The sequence below is a fragment of the Rhinolophus sinicus genome, linkage group LG06, assembly GCF_036562045.2.
Source record: "Rhinolophus sinicus isolate RSC01 linkage group LG06, ASM3656204v1, whole genome shotgun sequence".
NCBI classification, from domain to species: domain Eukaryota; kingdom Metazoa; phylum Chordata; class Mammalia; order Chiroptera; family Rhinolophidae; genus Rhinolophus; species Rhinolophus sinicus.
In genome coordinates, this window is record NC_133756.1 from 67,695,908 (window position 1) to 67,701,560 (window position 5,653).

The following is a 5,653-nucleotide window of genomic DNA, read 5'->3' on the forward strand; positions in this document are numbered from 1 at the left end:
GGGCGACGGGCGCCCCTCGGTAGCGCCCCCAGGGGGCGGGGCGGCGCTGGGCGGGCAGCACGGCCGGCCGGACCGACCCTCCTCCTCCCCACAGCCGACTGAAAGCGGGCGGATGCGGGCCGCAGAGCGCCCCTACCCCCTCATCGCTCCGGAGAGCCGGGGACGCGGCGCCCGGAGACCCCGGCGGCGGCCGGATGCGCTTCCATGGCGGACACCACGCGCCTGTGTAAAGAAAAGAGGAGGAGCACAGGGACGCTCGGCGACCACACGGCCCTCGTCGCCGCCCGCCCGAGGAGCCCTCTGCCCTCGCGGACTGCAGATAACGTCTCCTGGCAGCCGCAGCTGCAGCTTCCCAGGCCCCCTCCCTCTGCAGCAGCTCATTACCGAGAGCCCCCACCGCTCTCCTCCTCCGCGGCGCGGGGGCAGTTGGGAGATGGAGTCCAGAGTCCAGTGAAGGCCTGAGGGGACCTCCCCGCAGGGACTACAACTCCCAGAATGCACCACCGATTCTGCTGCTTTGCTTCGCCCTCCCTCTCGCCCCCTCTGCCTTTGGTTTTTCTCAAGCCACAACCTCTGTCTACCGACTGTGGGTTTCGTGTTTCGGAACCCGCGCAGTTGGTTGTGCCAAAGCGCCAGAGGGATTTCACCCATTACTCCACAAAGTCATTTTGTTTAAAACCATGACAGACGAAGAACGAAGAGGAAAGAAAAGGGTGGCAGCTGCCTGAAAAACTAGTTGCATGTGAACCTAGCCTTATTGCTGAGGCAGAAGGTTATATTCTTGGGGCTTTTGAGGAAGTACCCATATTCCTGCTAAGGAAACCGGCTGAAGGCATGGAATCTCCCTTTTCCCCCTGTAACAGATGTTGTTGTATGTTTTTATAGGTAATGTTTTTCAGAAAGGGCCCACGGGGGACATCAGCTTTGCCCTTAATTCACCTGAGTTGTCAATTTAATCCACTGCTTCCTTGAGTCCAAGCGACAGATAACCCACAGCTGAAAATTTTGCTGCACTGGCTTGAACAAACCACTGTGAAACGAGACATTTTAATAATCTCAAGTACTCTATCGCTACCTGAAATTAAAACTCCTCAATTCTGTCAGATTACATTCGTTCATTAGAGAGGTGCCCTCAAAAGAGAATAAATTGTAGCTATTTTAGAAGGAACCAGATATATAGCCTTCATGTTTTCCTGTTACTCTGTTGCTCCCTACCTTTCCATTCCTCTACAAATTCCTTTACCCTGTCATCTTCCAAAAACAAGCAAACAAAATGTATGCAGCAATGCCTTGATTTAATAAATATATCCTAACCTTACTCTGTGAACTGTATTCCCTAAGCAGCAGTATTATAAACAAGTATGTACTATATATGAAAATATTAAGGGATAATGACATTGCAGAAGACTTAATATAGAGTTTCTATGAAGAGAGAATGAACCCAGTGCAATTAAGATGTACTTATAAAAAAATCAATTGATGATTTTTTTCACAAGTGGTTCAATTCTATTGCATAAATAAAATGCATTTTATTTAAATCCAGTTGAATAGTTGGAAAAAACACAGAACTGGAAGAATTTATTTTAAATATTTTTATTTCTCTTTCATTCACATAATATTGAATGCCTAATAGATGCCAAGCACTGTTCTAAGTAAGTACTGCAGATACAGCAGTGAATAAAACAAGCAAAGGTATTTATGCTCAAGATACTCATAGTTGGAAGACACAGACAAGTGTAAATAGGCAGATCTCAGGAACTGCTAATTCCTATAATGAAAACAAGCAGGAAAGTGTGATAAAGATAGGGGTGCTATTTTAGATTGGGGGAATCAGGGAAGGCTTACTTGAGAAGGTGACATTTAATCTGAAACCTAAATGGCAAGATAAATCCAGCCATGGAAAGAAAAGTGTACCAGGTGATGGGAGCAGCTAGTGCAAAAGCCACAAGGAGCAAATAAACTTAGCCTTGCTAAGCCTTGCTAAGTGTCTCTCTAAGCCTTGCTAGTTTCTCAACACTGTATGTGCAGTGGTTCTCAAAGCATGGTCTCTGGACCAGCTGAATCGACATCACCTGAAAATGTATTAGAAATGCAAGTTCTCAGGCCCTACCCCAATCCTATTGAATCCAACACTCTGGGGTAATTCAAATAAAAGGTAGTACCTTGGATTGGGGCACTAATCAATAAACTGAAAAGTGAACAGATTAGGGATATGTTTTAAAAGGAAATTATCAGGATTAGTTGGATGGATTAGATGTGGAGACAGGTGAGAAAAAGAAAAAAAAAAAAATGACAGGTTTTGAGCCTGAGCTTCTAGGTGAATGGCAGTGCCATTTCCTAAAATGGGAAAAGCTTATGCAACCATTTCCCCCAGAATGCTTTAGGAATTCCTGTCTTTACAAATGATCCTTAAATATCTGGGTGAAGGATGTTTTGACTGGGACAAAATCACACAGCCAGGAACCAAAGCCTCGTACCTCTGAAACAGGGTCAAATATATGGTAATGGAAGGAGAACTGATTCTGGGTGGTGAACACACAATGTGATATGTAGATGATGAATTACAGAATTGTATACTTGAAACCTATGTAACTTTACTAAGCATTTTCACCCCAATAAACTTTAATTTAAAAAAAAAAATCAGCTTAAAAACAAAAAAGGAAGTCCCAGATCTTTTCCACTAAACCACACTGCCTATGTCTTATCATTTGCTGTATTAGCACAGATCATTATCTAAAGAAAAATTCAGTAAGGGTTGTCAAGAATGAGGTTTGAGGTAACTCGGGCTACAGTTATTTCTGGAGTCCTTCTACTTACTGTTCTCATCCCTGAATAAAATTATCTGCTCCCTCCTTTCTGACTACCTCATTCCTCCTTATCCTGCAATGCCTGTCCAATTTGCTCCTCAAAAACACCTCCTGATTCCTGTTCACTTGTCTGTCTAGCTGCTCTAAGGCAATGGTTCTCAGCCTTACCTATACATTGGAATTACCCAGGAATCTTTAAAAACAGGTCACAGGTTTCATGGTGGGCATATTAAAGGTGAAAGGTCTGTTATTATTTAATGTCCTCCAGGTTTTGATGAGTAGTCAGACTTGAGAAACTAGTGCCAACTATATTTAAAAATTAATTAGGTACCTATCTTGTGCTATTCCTTGGATTGTTTTATATTATTATTTAGTATTTCATATATTTGTGTAAATACATGAGGTCAGACAATTAAGTTCACGAACTCATCCTAAAAAAAGTGCTATATACCTCACTGTTGAACATCAATACAGTCACTTTCCAAGTACTCCCCTTGGGAAGCTATGCACCAACGCCAGAGCCTAGTCTTCCCTTCAAAGCAATTTTGGAACTCATTTTGGAATGGCCAGCAGAGCTGTCGTCATATTACCCTCGATGTCCTGAATGTCATCAAAATGACTTCCTTTCAATATTTCCTATATCTTCGGGTAAAGAAAGAAGTCATTGGGAGCCAGATCAGGTGAGTAGGGAGGCTGTTCCAATACAGTTATTTGTTTACTGGCTAAAAACTCCCTCACAGACAGTGCCGTGTGAGTTGGTGTATTGTCGTGACGCAAGAGCCATGAATTGTTGGCGAAAAGTTCAGGTCGTCTAACTTTTTCATGCAGCCTTTTCAGCACTTTCAAATACTGAAAATAAGACCTAGCCATACCATCAGCTCTAATGCATCTTTTAGAGCAAAAATTAATGTAAGACCCGGTTTCATATTATATAAGACCCGGTATTATATTATATTGTATTATATTATGTTATATTAAAGACCCAGTCTCATATAAGACCCGGTCATATAGACTATTAAAATAAGACCGGGTCTTATGTTAATTTTTGCTCCAAAAGACGCATTAGAGCTGATGGTACGGCTAGGTCTTCTTTTCGGGGAACACAGCAGTAAACTTGGTTAACTGTTTGTCCAGTTGGTACAAATTCATAATGAATAATCCAGCTGATATCAAAAAAGGTTAGCAACATCATTGCAATAAGTTCGCGAACTTAATTGTCACACATCATATATATAATATATCTTGTTCCCCAAATCTGATTCTTCGAAGGGAACATTTACCCCTCCCCTACTACTTCCTTCCATAAGGGAGGAAGCATAGTTGGTAATGGCTGGTCTCTCTGTGCTCTTTCATTCCCTCTGTCCCTGGTCAGGGGAGGAGCGACTTAGTACATTTAGAAAAAATAAACTGGGTTTGCTGAGCTCGGCTCCTCCCACATTCCTCTTGGGTATGAGCTGCCTTATGCCTCACCTGACAGGCCTTCACCATAGGGAGGGCCACCCTAGTTCAGCATTGCCTCAGCTTAGGGTTTGATTAACAGGCCTGACTGGCTCTCACATTACTGTATGTTGTCTGACTTAGTCTTTGTTGTTAATAAAGAAGATGTTTTGGCCTCCATATGTCTTACTCATTTTTTAAATTTCTCAGTTGAGCAACATTTATTCATCGTTCCTCCTCAGTGATCCCACACTGTTTTAAAGTAAGTAAGGGAAGGAATTAGTAAATGCCAGGAATTCAGCATTTATGTACTGCTTCTCAGATACTGATTGATCTAAACGTTTGATCTTTAAAGCCTGGCAATAGGCAATAGGCCTGAATTTTAGCCATTTGATCTCTAAATATTGTGGGAAGAATTATGCTAAATGTGGGATAGATGCAAGGTAACTAAGACAAGACTCCCGTCCTCAAGGAAATGCAGTCCTATGGCAAGAATTTACCAAATACTTAGTTTTTGCTAGACACTGAGCTTGCCAGTCGCAATGTAAAAAAATAAACAAAAATGCTCCCTTACGTAAAGGAACCCAACCAACTCAACACTTTTTCAACATTGACTCATCTATGCTTTGTGAAATCAATTTAGTGAGTTATGACCAGCCACTAATGAAATAGAATAGAGTAGAGTAGATCAATGTGTACTACAAGTAGCAAGTGCTACTCAAGAAAATTATTTCGGTTATCTGTGTGTGTGTGTGTGTGTGTGTGTGTGTGTGTGTGTGATATGAGTTGCAATGCAACATATATTCTTACTGTGGATTACAGTTTTTAAAAAGTTAAAGATCCATAGTCTAGCAGGGGAAGCCAGACATGTATATAAGTGACAATAGTAAATACTATTTTATATGTATAACACAGGGATTCTACAGATGAGATCGAGGCTTAGGGAATCTAAAAAATTGGTTGTAGGTGATGGATAGATTTAGCATTCAAAGCCAGATCAATCTGACTTAAAGAAAATTGTGTTTCTGTTGTGCCACAAGATTGGGGATGACATTGGGAAATTTGTTTGGAAAAGGGGAAGATTAAGCAAAAAGGCATGAGCAAAGTCTTGAAGTCATGAAAATGAATCGTGTGTGTGTACCTGGGAGAAGAGTTCGGATCCTTAAGATTCCATGGAAAAGACACAATGTCTTTCAGTTCCAATGAATTTGGAGTAGAGGTGTAGTATGGTGGGTGAGAACTATTCTATAATTAGACTCTGGCTATGAATTCTGACATGGTTGAATTAGTTCATCTCTCTAAGAGATTAAGGCTCTATCACATTTGTAAACATTTGTAAACATTTGTAAATAGGCATAATAATAGTACCTTCTTCGTAGGGTTGTTTTGAGCATGTAATGAGATGCTAT